This window comes from Bos javanicus, chromosome X, assembly GCF_032452875.1.
Source record: "Bos javanicus breed banteng chromosome X, ARS-OSU_banteng_1.0, whole genome shotgun sequence".
NCBI classification, from domain to species: Eukaryota; Metazoa; Chordata; class Mammalia; order Artiodactyla; family Bovidae; genus Bos; species Bos javanicus.
Genome location: NC_083897.1, coordinates 79,399,379 through 79,413,755, shown reverse-complemented (window position 1 = coordinate 79,413,755; position 14,377 = coordinate 79,399,379). Strand labels below are relative to the sequence as shown.

The 14,377-nt window shown below is 40.1% G+C and overlaps 2 pseudogenes; one reads left to right on the top strand and one right to left on the bottom strand.

Annotated features, from left to right (window-relative positions):
- Positions 1–243: 243 nt before the first annotated feature.
- On the bottom strand, positions 244–1,660 carry LOC133243158 (elongation factor 1-alpha 1-like; annotated as a pseudogene).
- Positions 1,661–13,034: 11,374 nt separating this feature from the next.
- LOC133242468 (histone-lysine N-methyltransferase SETMAR-like) lies at positions 13,035–14,088 on the top strand (annotated as a pseudogene).
- The last annotated feature ends 289 nt before the right edge of the window (positions 14,089–14,377 follow it).

Sequence of the window (14,377 nt, the reverse complement as noted above, 5' to 3'; positions counted from 1 at the left end):
ACCATTGTTTTTAATGGGTGTCAAAGTCTGTGACAGATTTTTGGTCAAATTGTTTCTATTGAAAAGTTCTGAACTGCCACACACAAAACTCATGGTCCACAGAACATTCACCTCACCTTCTGAAGGTTTTGTGATGCATTGTTATCATTACCCAGTGTTTTACATTAACCTTCCATGGCCAATTGAGGCAAACAGTTCTGAGACCCTTCTTCCACCACTAAGGCTGGGTTGGCAGGTGTTAGTGATAATATTCATCTAGTCTTCTGAGCTTGTTTGGCAGACTCGGTGACCTTGCAAGCTCTAGCTGCCTTCTTGTTCACTGCTTTGATGACACCCACGGCAATCACCTGTCTCATGTCACGAACAGCATAATGGCCCAGAGGAGGATACTCAGAGAAGGTCCCAACAGATGGACTTGCCAGGACCCATGTCAATGATTGGTGGCATCAAGAGTTTTGAGGCCATCTTCAGAATGACGATCAGTCTTCTCATTCAGCTCAGCAAAATTGCAAGCAATGTGAGCTGTTTGACAGTCCAGCACAGGTGCATATCCAGCACTGATTTGGGATGGATGGTTCAAGATAATCACCTGAGCTGTGAAGCCAACTTCTTACATCAGTGGGTCATTTTTGCTGTCACCAGCCACATTGCTATGACAAACATCTTTGACAGACACGTTCTTGACACTGAAGCCCACATTGTCCCCAGGAAGGCCTTTACTCAGTGCTTCATGGTGCATTTCAATAGACTTCAGTTGTTACGCTGACTGGAGCAAAGGTGACCACCATGCCAGGTTTGAGAACACCAGTCTCCACTTGATCCACAGTGGCAGTATCAGTACCACCATTCTGTAGATGTCCTGGGGGAATCAAACACAAGAGTTTGTCAGGTGAGTTGGTGGCAGGATGCATCCAGAGCTTCAAGCAGTGTGGTTCCAGTGGCATTGTCATCTTTACTGGTGACTTTCCATCCCTTGAATCAAGGCATGTTAGCACTTGGCTCTAGCATCTTGTCGCCATTCCAGTCAGAAACTGGCACAAATGCTACTGTGTCAGGTTTGTAGCCAGTTTTCTTAACGTAGGTGCTGACTTCCTCAACAATTTCCTCATTTCTCTTCTGGCTGTAGGGTGGCTCAGTGGAATCTATTTTGTTAGTTCCAACAATTAGTTGTTTCACACCCGGAGTGTAAGCCAGAAGGGCATGCTCGTGGATCTGCCCATTCTTGGAGATACCCGCTTCAAATTCACCACCACCAGCAGCAGTCATCAGAACAGCACAGTCAGCCTGGGACGTGCCTGTAATCATGTTTTCGATGATGTCTCTGTGTCCTGGGGCATCAATGATGGTCACATAGCCCTTACTGGTCTTGAATTCCCACAAGGAGATATCAATGGTGATACCACACTCATGTTCAGCTTTCAGTTTGTCCAAGACCCAGGCATGCTTGAAGGAGCCCTTTCCCATCTCGGCAGCCTCCTTCTCAAACTCTTCAATGGTTCTTTTGTTAATCCCACCACATTTGTAGATCAAATGGCCAGTAGTGGTAGACTTTCCACATGCCCAATGACAAGGATGTGGATGTGGGTCTTCTCCTTTCCCATTTTTGCTTAGGTTTAGCGGTGGTTTTCACAACACCTGTGTCCTGGTGGCAAAATTGTTGCAAGAAAGCTATCTTTTAATCTTAATGATTTATTTTGTTTATGGTTTCAGCTCAGAGGGTAAAGTGTCTGCCTGCAATGTGGGAGACCCAGGTTCAATCCTTGCGTCAGGAAGATCCCCTGGAGAAGGAAATGGAACCCACTCCAGTACTCTTGCTTGGAAAATTCCATGGACAGAGGAGCCTTTTAAGCTACAGTCCATGGGGTTGCAAAGAGTTGGACACTACTGAGCGACTTCACTTCTCACTCCACTAGGATGTCATTTCAAGTGATTTGTGTCTGTCTTGTTTTTGCCCTACTCAAATGGTTAGAAGAATGACTAAAACACAGAAGACCTCAAAAGGTATCTGCTGTATTGAGCTGGACTGATATATGCTGACACCTGAGGCTATCCTCAATTAAAGATTCACCACCGATTCCTTCACCTGGATGCTCCAAAAGGCCAATGTTCAAGAGTGCCAACTTTTCTATGTGTATTTATTAACTTCATCCCCACAGAAATCCTATGATGTTGGTAGTATTGTTATCCATATTTTGGAGATGTAGAAACAGAAGAGTGGAGGAGGAATAAGTAACTAGCCGATCTACACAGCTAGTAAGTGGCAAACCCTGATATTTCAGCACGGGCACCTCAGCTCTAGCATTTGTGCATCTTAACACTACACTGCAGCTTCCCTGGTGGCTCAGTCAGTAAAGAGTCTGCCTTGAACCCTGATTGGGAAGATCCCCTGGAGAAGGGAATGGCAACCCACTTCAGTATTCTTGCCTGGAGAATCCCATGGGCAGAGGAGCATGACAGGCTACAGTCCATGGGGTCACAAAGAGTCAGACACGACTGAGCGACTAAACCTACCTACCTAAACACTACACTGTACTGCCTCTCTGGAAATATGCCATTGGCTAGTCCTAAAGGAGACCTTCCTTGGTGGCTCAGTGGTAAAGAATCCACCTGCCAACGCAGGAGACAATGGGCAGAGGAGCCTGGCAGGCTGCAGTCCATGGAGTTGCAAAAGAGCCAGACACAACTTAGCAGCTAAAACACAACAACAATCCTAAAGAAATCTTCAAGTGGTCAGTTAGCTTACCTGGATGGAAATATCAGAATCCATGAGTTAACTGCCTTTCAAATGACAAAATACTGAATCCATTTCTGTTAAAAAATTTTAAGTGACAACAATACTCTTTGTTTTAGGCATCTTGACAATCAAAAGTCAAGAAAGAAAGAAAGAAAGAAAGAAAGAAAGAAAACACTAGCTCTTTCCTTGAATAGATAGCCTCATAGTCTATTGCCAGTCCCCGGTTACTTCATCTTTCCTTTGACAGTAGTGTTTCGTGCATACATGTGTGACTTCCACCCAACACCACTTCTTGCTGATGGTGATAATGGAGGCTCCATATGTCTCTGTGGACTGAGAGATCTCATTGGTTACTATAGGACCCATATGCCCTTCAGAAAGAACATCTTAGAGAAAAGTGCATCAAACATGCATGTAGGAAATACCTTAGATAATTCTTGGCTCAGGCATTGCCTAGCTCTGGATAAATTTGGGCAAACTGCTTCATCATCACAAACCTCAGCTTCCTCAGTAGGAGAATAAGGATACTAAAACCCAGTAGATTGGGTTATTGTGAGGAGTAATTGAGGTCATGCAGGAAAGAGATCAAACAGTGCCTGAAACATTGTAGACACCCAATATGGAACTGGTGGTTTGAAATAATAATGTCAGAGTAGATGGAATCTATTTCCTCCACAAAATACCGTGTAATGTGCTTTACTTTCTTTTCAAATTTATGCAATATATAACCAAAGTTTGGGGACCTGCTGCTGACTTAACCTGTAAATAGTTTGGGTGCATACTTACATCTACAGATGAGTCCTGATTTTACAAGAGAGTTGGGGCAGGCTTCTGGGTCTGGCTGCCTTTTATCTGGGAGAAAACGAAATTATGTTCTACATAGTCATTCTGACTGTCATGTAACTGCCTTGAGAGGAGAGCTGGGACATAAGGCAAGAATTCAGAAAACTGATCAAGTTGTGGATTTATCTAAAACAGGTATATCTTGGGCTTCACTTTAGTGCCTGCCAGAGGGACAGGTATAATGTTACCACACGTTTATTTCATTTCTTGTGCTTATATTTTCAAGTTCTTGCTTTGCTAACTCTGATATTTAGTTCAGACAAAAGCTATGTCTTTTGTGGGAGGTGCAAGACAGGACTGGAAGCAATGATATTTCCTGAAGGGTTGCTATGTGCCAGACATTTTACACAGCAATACCTTGAAAAGAAACAGAGATTGCAATAACCAGCAGGTCAATTATAGGGGGAATTGTCACTCTGTATTTGTTGACCATTGGTATAGTTTTGAATTTTTTTAAAGAATAGGAATATTTGAGTTCCTGTGCATGTCTATGATTTTTTTGGAGAGAAAATATAGATATTCCTAATTCAGACTCATCTGCTCTGGAATGATCAATGGCTATTGAGTATAGGAACATCTGATTGTTACAGTCACAACAAAATGAGAATATACATGTTAAACCAAACAGAAGATATTATATATATATATATATATATATATATATATTGTGTGTGTGTGTGATACTAGCTCCAAGAATCTATCACCTGTATAGAGAAGTGATCATTAAAAATTCATATTATCATGGGATTTACTTTCATTGGGAAAGCTGCTGAGGGACAATTAGTATGAATAAAATACCAAGAAGTGTATTTAACAGTTCATTTGTGATAACCAGGAATTGAGGTCTGTATTAGGGATCTCCAGAGAAACAAAACCAATAATTTCTCTCTCTCTCTCTCTTTATATATATAGATATAGATAGACATTAGACATAGATAGATATAGGTATCAATTCAGTTCAGTCACTCAGTCGTGTCCGACTCTTTGTGACCCCATGAACCGCAGCACGCCAGGCCTCCCTGTCCATCACCAACTCCTAGAGTTTATTCAAACTCACATCCATTGAGTCAGTGATGCCATCCAACCATCTCATCCTCTGTCATTCCCTTCTCCTCCCACCTTCCATCTTTCCCATCATCAGAGTCTTTTCAAAGAGTCAGTTCTTTGCATCAGGTGGCCAAAGTACTGGAGCTTCAGCTTCAGCATCAGTCCCTCCAATGAACACCCAGGACTGATCTCCTTTAGGATGGACTGGTTGGATCTCCTCACAGTCCAAGGGACTCTCAAGAGTCTTCTCCAACACCACAGTTCAAAAGCATCGATTCTTTGGTGCTCAGCTTTCTTTATAGCCCAACTCTCACATCCATACATGATCACTGGAAAACCATAGCCTTGACTAAACAGACCTTTGTTGACAAAGTAATGTCTCTGCTTTTTAATATGCAGTCCAGGTTGGTCAGAACTTTTCCTCCAAGGAGTAAGCGTCTTTTAATTTCATGGCTGCAGTCACTGTCTGCAGTGATTTTGGAGCCTGAAAAAATAAAATCTGACTCTGTTTCCCCATCTATTTGCCATGAAGTGATGGTACCAGATGCCATGATCTTAGTTTTCTAAATGTTGAGCTTTAAGCCAATTTTTTCACTCTCCTCTTTCACTTTCATCAAGAGGCTCTTTACTTCTTCTTTGCTTTCTGCCATGAGGTGTGTGTCATCTGCATACCTAAGATTATTGATGTTTCTCCTGGCAAACTTGATTCCAGCTTGTGCTTCATCCAGCTGTGTGTTTCTCATGATATACTCTGCATATAAGTTAAATAAGCAGCGTGACAATATATAGCCTTGATGTACTCCTTTCTTATTTGGAACCAGTCTCTTTATCCATGTCCAGTCTAACTGTTACTTCCTTACCTGCATACAGGTTTTGCAATAGGCAGGTCAGGTGGTCTGATATACCTGTCTCTTTCAGAATTTCCCACAGTTTGTGGTGATCCACAGAGTCAAAGGCTTTGGCATAGTCCATAAAGCAGAAATAGGTGTTTTTCTGGAACTATTGCTTTTCCAACTATCCAATGGATTTTGGCAATTTGACCTCTGGTTCCTCTACCTTTTCTAAAACCAGCTTGAACATCTGGAAGTTCACGGTTCACATACCGTTGAAGCCTGTCTTGGAGAATTTTGAGCATTACTTTACTAGAGTGTGAGATGAGTGCAAATGTGCAGCAGTTTGAGCATGCTTTGGCATTTCCTTTCTTTGGAATTGGAATGAAAACTCATCTTTTACAGTCCTATGGCAACTACTGAGTTTTCCAAATATGCTGGCATATTGAGTGAAGCACTTTCACAGCATCATCTTTTAGGATTTGAAATAGCTCAACTGGAATTCCATTACTTCTACTAGCTTTGTTCATAGTGATGCTTCCTAAATCCCAGTTGACTTCACATTCCAGGACGTCTGGCTCTAGGTGAGTGATCACACCATCATGATTATCTGAGTAATGAAGATCTTTTTGGTATAGTTCTTCTTTTTATTCTTGCCACCTCTTCTTAATATCTTCTGCGTCTGTTAGGTCCCTACCATTTCTGTCCTTTATTGAGCCCATTTTTGCATGAAAGTTTCCCTTGGTATCTCTAATTTTCTTGAAGAGATCTCTAGTCTTTCCCTTTCTATTGTTTTCCTCTATTTCTTTGCATTGATCACTGATGAAGGCTTTCTTATCTTTCCTTGCTATTCTTTGGAAATCTGCATTCAGATGGGTATATCTTTCCTTTTCTCCTTTGCTTTTCCCTTTTCTTCTTTTCACAGCAATTTGTAAAGCCTCCTCAGACAGCCGTTTTGCTTTTTTTGCATTTCTTATTCTTGGTGATTGTCTTGATCCCTGTCTCCTCTACAATGTCATGAACCTCCATCCATAGTTAATCAGGCACTCTGTCTATCAGATCTAGTCCCTTAAATCTATTTCTCACTTCCACTGTATAATCGTAAGGGATTTGATTTATGAATGGTCCATTTACCTGAATGGTCTAGTAGTTCAATTTAAGTCTGAATTTTTCAATAAGGAGTTCATGATCTGAGCCACAGTAAGCTCTAGGTCTTGTTTTTGCTGCGTATAGAGCTTCTCCATCTTTAGCTGCAAAGAATATAATCAATCTGATTTCAGTGTTGACCATCTTGTGATGTCCATTGGCAGAGTCTTCTCTTGGTTTGTTGGAAGAGGCTGTTTGCTATGACCAGTGCATTCTCTTGGCAAAACCCTATTAGCCTTTTCCCTGCTTCATTCTGTACTTCAAGATCAAATTTACCTGTTATTCCAGGTGTCTCTTGACGTCTTACTTTTGCATTCCAGTCCCTTATAATGAGAAGGACATCTTTTTTGTGTGTTAGTTCTAGAAGGTCTTGTAGGTCTTCATAGAACCATTCAACGTCAGCTTCTTCAGCAAGACTGATCAGGGCAAAGACTTGCATTACCATGATATTGAATGGTTTGCCTTGGAACCGAACAGAGATAATTCTGTTGTTTGAGACTGCATCCAAGTACTGCATTTCAAACTCTCTTGTTGACTATGGTGGCTACTTCATTTCTTCTAAGGGATTCTTGCCCACAGTAGCAGATATAATGGTCATCTGAGTTAAATTCACCCACTCCAGTCCATTTTAGTTCGCTGATTCCTAAAATGTCGACATTCAATTGTGCCATCTCCTGTTTGATCACTTCCAACTTGCCTTGATTCATGGACCTAACATTCCAAGTTCCTATGCAATATTGCTCTTTACAGCATTGGACCTTGCTTCCATTATATATATAATGTATACTATTTGTATATGTATATATAATGTATATATATACAAGTATACATATACATATATATGTATATATAATGCACATATATATCATATATTTTGATATTGGTTATATATACTTGTAATATATTGATTTTATATATATAATGAATATCAATATCTGTCTATCTATATGTAGATTGACTGATTGATTTTAAGGAATTGACTTATGCGATTATCAGGCCAGGCAAGTCCAAAATTTGCAGGGTAGGCTGGCAGGTTGGAGACCTAAGGAAGAATTACAATTTAAATTTAAAGCCAGTCTTCCAGCAGAATTCCATTTCCCCTAGGAAGGTCAATCTTTTTTCTATTGTAGTCTTCAACTGATTGGATGAGGCACACACTATGGGAGGTAATCTACTTTACTCAAAGTCTCCTGATTTAAAACATTAATCTCTCTAAAATATACCTTCACAGAAACATCTAGAATACTGTTCAAACAAATATTTGGATACCATGGCCTAACCAAGTTGACACATTAACCATTCTATGGTCCTATGTATTTTATCATAGCCTATGAAAATTTTTATTTCTATTGACAATTGTTTTGGATACGAGTATATGCTAGGTTGGCCTTCCCTTGTAGCTTAGCTGGTAAAGAATCCGCCTGTAATGCTGAAGACCTGGGTTCGATCCCTGGGTTGGGAAGATCCCCTGGAGGAGGGCATGGCAACCCACTCCAGTATTCTTGGCTGGAGAATCCCCGGATAGAAAAGCCTGGTGGGCTACAGTCCATGGGGTTGCAAATAGACACAGTTGAGCTACTAAGCACATATCCTTAAACAGAACCTCACCAACATAGCACACCACCCCCAACTTCAGGTTGTTCTTTCTCACATTAGAATGATTTTCCCCTTCCTCAGCTGCCCTTGATAGAAATTGAAACATAGCATTTTCCAAGAAAGAGTAAAGAATTTGGAAGAGAATAAAGACCTTCAGAGAATTTAAGGAATTTTCAATTTATATATTTCAGAGTGATCATGTATATTACTTCCGAGATAAAATTAACAAGCCAAAAACACATGCCACAATCAGCCACTTATAAATCTGTAAATGAGTAGCATTTATTTACAATTTGGAGAACACAGAAGAAACTCATTGAAAGATCTGATGTAAACGATGAACTCTCATCATTAAACAATTTTTAGGCAGTCCTCAATATTTTGCACTGGTGAACCCAATCAATACATAGCAAAAATTAATACCAAACATCAGTTCAGTTCAGTTCAGTTGCTCAGTCGTGTCCGACTCTTTGCTACCCCATGAATCGCAGAACGCCAGGCCTCCCTGTCCATCACCAACTCCCGGAGTTCACCCAGACTCATGTCCATCGAGTCAGTGATGCCATCCAGCCATCTCATCCTCTGTTGTCCCCTTCTCCTCCTGCCCCCAATCCCTCCTAGCATCAGAGTCTTTTCCAATGAGTCAACTCTTTGCATGAGGTGGCCAAAGTACTGGAGTTTCAGCTTGAGCATCATTCCTTCCAAAGAAATCCCAGGGCTGATCTCCTTCAGAATGGACTGGTTACATCTCCTTGCAATCCCAGGGACTCTCAAGAGTCTTCTCCAACACCACAGTTCAAAAGCATCAATTCTTCGGTGCTCAGCTTTCTTCACAGTCCAACTCTCACATCCATACATGACCACAGGAAAAACCATAGCTACACAAACCTTATAAGAAAATAAAGGAGGGAACACATCTTTTTATAACGTTTTATTTTATATTGGAGTATAGCTGATTAACAGTGCTATTCTAGTTTCGGGCAGAGAGCAAAGCTATTCAGCCATACATATACATGTATCCATTCTCTCCCAAATGCCCCTGCCATCCAGGATATCATTGAGCAAAAGGAGGAGACACATCTTAACTCACTTTATGAGGCCAGCTACTAAAATTCACAAAGACATTAAAAAGAAAACTACAGATCAATATTATTCATTAGCATAAATCCAAATGCCTTATTAAAATACTATCAATTTTAATCTACTGTTACATAAAAGAGGATAATCCATCATGAGCAAGTGAAGGTTCACTCAGAATGGAAGACTGGTTTAACACTGAAAATAAAAATTGATAACTAGCTCTTTTAAGCACTCTTATGAAGATAATAGAAAGCTACATGCTAAGAGAAAAGATTTGCAAAGCATATATCACATGTCACAACTAAAGATCCTGCATGCCTCAACTAAGACACTGCATAGCCAAATAAATAAATATTTTTTACAATGGGCAAAGAACATGAGCAGACATTTCACTGAAAAGGATATAGGAATGACAAATAAACACATGACAAGCTGTTCAACTTCATTAGCTGTTATGGAAATGAAAATTAAAATCACAATATTACTACACAGCTTTCTGAATGGCTAAATAAAAAAAAATAGTGACAAATGCTAACAAAGATGCAGAGAAGCTGAATTAGCCATACATTGATGGTGGGAATGTAAAGTGTAACATTTATTATTGGAAATAGTTTGGCAGTTTCTTTAAAAAAAAAAATGTAGCTATGATATGACCCAGCAAATGCACTCTTGGGCATTTATCCTCGATAAATGGAAGTTCATGTTCACGCAAAAATCAGAACACATTTATTTATAGTAACTTTATTTGTAATAGTACAAGTTGGGAAAAACCAAAATATACTATGGTAGGTAAATGGCACAGTAAATAGGTGTGGTATGTCCATACCATACTGAGAAATTTTACATGTACAAGGTGGATTTAGAAAAGGCAGAGGAACTGAAGATGAAATGGCCAGCATCTGTTGGATTATATAAAAAGCAAGGGAATTCCCCCCACCCCCCCCAAAAAAAGCACCAATCTCTGCTTCATTGACTATGTAAAACCTTTGACTTTCTAGATCACAACAAATTGTGGAAAATTGTTAAAGAGATGGAAATACCAGACCACCTTACCTATTTCCTGAGAAACCTGTATGCAGGTCAAGAAGCAACAGTTAGAACTGGACATGGACCAACAGACTGGTTCCAAATTGGGAAAGGAGTATGTCAAAGCTGTATATTGTCACCCTGCTTATTTAACTTCTATGCAGATTATATCATGCAAAATGCTGGGCTTGATGAACCTCAAGCTGGAATCAAGATTGCTGGGAGAAATATCAATAATCTCAAATATGCAGATGACACCATCCTATTGGCAGAAAGTGAAGAGGAACTAAAGACCCTCTTGATAAAGTTGAAAGAGAAGAGTGAAAACGCTAGCTTAAAGCTCAACTTTCAAGAATAGACTTTTGGGCTCTGTGGGAGAAGGCGAGGGTGGGATGATATGAGAGAACAGCATTGAAACATGTATATTATCATATGTGAAATAGATTGCCAGTCCAGGTTCGATGCATGAGACAAGGTGCTCAGGGTTGGTGCAATGTAATGACCCTGAGGGATGGGATGGGGAGGGAGGTCGGAGAGGGGTTCAGATGGGGAACACATGTATACCCATGGCTGATTCTTGTCAATGTATGGCAAAAACCACTACAATAATGTAAAGTAATTAGCCTCCAATTAGAATAAATAAATAAATTTTAAAAAATGAAGATCATGATATCTGGTCCCATTACTTCATGGCAAATAGATGGGGAAAAAATGGAAACAGCAACAGATTTTATTTTCTTGGGCTCCAAAATCACTGCAGATGGTGACTGCAGCAATGAAATTAAAAGATGCTTGCTCCTTGGAAGAAAAGCTATGACAAACCTAGATAGCATATTAAAAAGCAGAGACATCATTGTGTCGACAATGGTCCATCTAGTCAAAGCTATGCTTTTTCCAGTAGCCATGAATGGATATGAAAGTTGGACCATAAAGAAGGCTGAGCACCAAAGAATTGTTGCTTTCAAAGTATGATGTTGGAGAAGACTCTTGAGGGTTCCTTGGACTGCAAGGAGATCCAACCAGTCAATCCTATAGGAAATCAGTCCTGAATATTCATTGGAAGGACTGATGCTGAAGCTGAACCTCCAGGTACTTTGGCCACATGATATGAAGAGCTGACTCACTGGAAATGACCCTGATGCTGGGAAAGATTGGAAGCAGGAGGAGAAGGGAATGACAGAGGATGAGATGGTTGGATGGCATCATCGACTCAAGGGACATGAGTTTGAGCAAACCATCGACTCAATGGACATGAGTTTAAGAGTGAAGAATGGGGAAACCTGGCATGCTGCTGTCCATGGTGTCACAAAGAGTTGGGCATGACTTAGCAACTGAACAACAACAATTTTTTTACACTGCATTTTTTGATACCATTAATGAGCGCTGAAGAATTGATGCTTTTGAACTGTGGTGTTGGAGAAGACTCTTGAGAGTCCCTTGGACTGCAAGGAGATCCCACCAGTCCATTCTGAAGGAGATCAGCCCTGGGATTTCTTTGGAAGGAATGATGTTAAAGCTGAAACTCCAGTACTTTGGCCACCTCATGTGAAGAGTTGACTCACTGGAAAAGACTCTGATGCTGGGAGGGATTGGGGGCAAGAGGAGAAGGGGACGACAGAGGATGAGATGGCTGGATGGCATCACTGACTTGATGGATGTGAGTCTGAGTGAACTCCAGGAGTTGGTGATGGACAGGGAGGCCTGGTGTGCTGCGATTCATGGGGTCGCAAAGAGTCGGACACCAATGAGCGACTGATCTGATCTGATCTGATCTGAATATATGATTTTCCTTTTTTTGTGAGATACATTTTTTTTCCTGCTGCCTCAAATATGGGTTTTAAATCTGCTCCATTTTACTTTACCTGCCACTGTACTGATGAAGAAACTCTGGTTAGAAGATTAAAGGAAATTTCACAAAGGTGAAATTGGAAATTGGAACACAGTTGAAGTAGGAATCAAACTCAGATATGTTCAACTCTAAAGTTGATACCTTGTAGCACAGCGGTCTTCTGAATAGCTGGTTGATAAACAGGGAAGTAAGTCAGTGCCCGTGTCACTCCTTAAATTTATAGTTAAAACCTTCAAGTAGAAATTGGAGATGAGGTTATTTTAAAATCTGACAGCCTGGTGACTGTTGCAAAGCGGACACATAGCTTACATGAAGATTCGTACTGGAAGGTTAGGCACTTAATCATTCTCTGCCTCTTAGAATGAAGAAGGAAGGAATCTTTTTACTGTCCCTTGCTGTAGCAATGCACCAATTCCCATAAATAAGGGCCTTTCACCAGTCTGGGGCCAACGCGGATTTTAACATGTGAATCACAAAAGGATTGACTTATACGGATAGAATTAGATAGCTCATTGGATAGCCCTATTTTCCTCCTTCCTGCTTTCATCACTGATACTCAAAAATATACCCTTTGCATCTCACCCTATCCTTGATTTCCCTCCTGTTGGTTTAGCTCTCTATCTCATTCTAGGTTCTGAAGCACTGTTATATACTGAATGTCTGTATCCTCCCCAAATTCTTGCATTAAAGCCATAATCTCTAGTGTGATATTTTGGTTGGTGCAAACGTAATTGCGATTTTTGCATTGTTGAAATTTGCCACTTGATATTAGAATACATTCTTAATAAATATAGTCATGTATACATCATTTTAATGCATAGCTCTCAGTTTATATTTTTGGTTAAGGACTTATTACTTGTTTGTTTTATATTTATTTTAGACAATGGAAACGATGTTAGACAAAAAGCAAATCTGAGCGATTTTATTATCCAAAATAAGCTGTAAAGCAGCAGAGACAACTCGCAACATCAACAACGCATTTGGACCAGGAATTGTTAATGAATGTACAACGCAGTGGTGGTTCAAGAAGTTTTACAAAGGAGATAAGAGCCTTGAAGATGAAGAGTGTAGTGGCTGGCCAGCTGAAGTTGACAACAACCAACTGTGAGCAATCACCAAAGCTGATGCTCTTACAACTACACTAGAAGTTGCTGTAGAACTCAACATCAAACATTCTACAGTGGTTTGGCATTTGAAGCAAATTGGAAAGGTGAAAAAGCTAAATACATGGGTGCCTCCTGAGCAGACTGAGAAACCAAAAAAAAAAAAAAATGTTGTGAAATGTCATTTTCTTTTATTCTATGCAACTACAGCAAACCATTTCTTGATTGGATTGTGACATGTGACGAAAAGTGGATTTTATATGACAACCATCGATGACCAACTTAGTGTTTGGACTAAGAAGAAACTCCAAAGTACTTCCCAAAGCCAAATTTGCACCAAAAAAGAAAAAAAAGGTGTGTGGGGGGGTGTCATGCTCACTGGTGGTGTTCTGCTGGTCTGATCCACTACAGCTTTCTGAATCCTGGTGAAACCATTACATCTGAGAAGTATGCTTAGCAAATCAGTGAGATGCATGAAAAACTGCATGCCTACAGCCAGGATTGGTCAACAGGAAGAGCCCATGGCCCATTTCTTTCCTATGACAGTATTCAACCACATGTTACACAACCAAGACTTCAAAACTTGAACGAATTGGGCTATAAAATTCTGTCTCATCTGCACAATTCACCTTACCTCTCATCAACCAACTACCAATTCCTCAAGCATCTTGACAACTTTTTGCAGGGAAAATGCTTCCACAACCAGGAGGATGCAGAAAATGCTTTCCAAGAGTTCATCAAATCCTGAAGTATGGTTTTTATGCTACAGGAATAAGCAAACTTATTTCTTGTTGGCAAAAATGTGTTGATTGCAATGGTTCCTATTTTGATTAATAAAGATGTCTTTGAGCCTAGTTATAATGATTTAAAGTTTATGGTCCAAAAGTGCAATTACTTTTGTGCCAACCTAATAGTATTTAGAGGTAGGGCCTTTGGGAGATAACTAATTCGACTTTTATGAAGTCATGAGGATGGAGTGCTCATGAATTTGATAGTATCCTTATAAGAAGAGGAAGATAGAAATGATCTATGCACGCACACACACACACACACACACTGAAGAAACTATCTGAACACACATCAAAGTAGGCGGCTGTCCAAAACTGACTCACAGATATAGAAA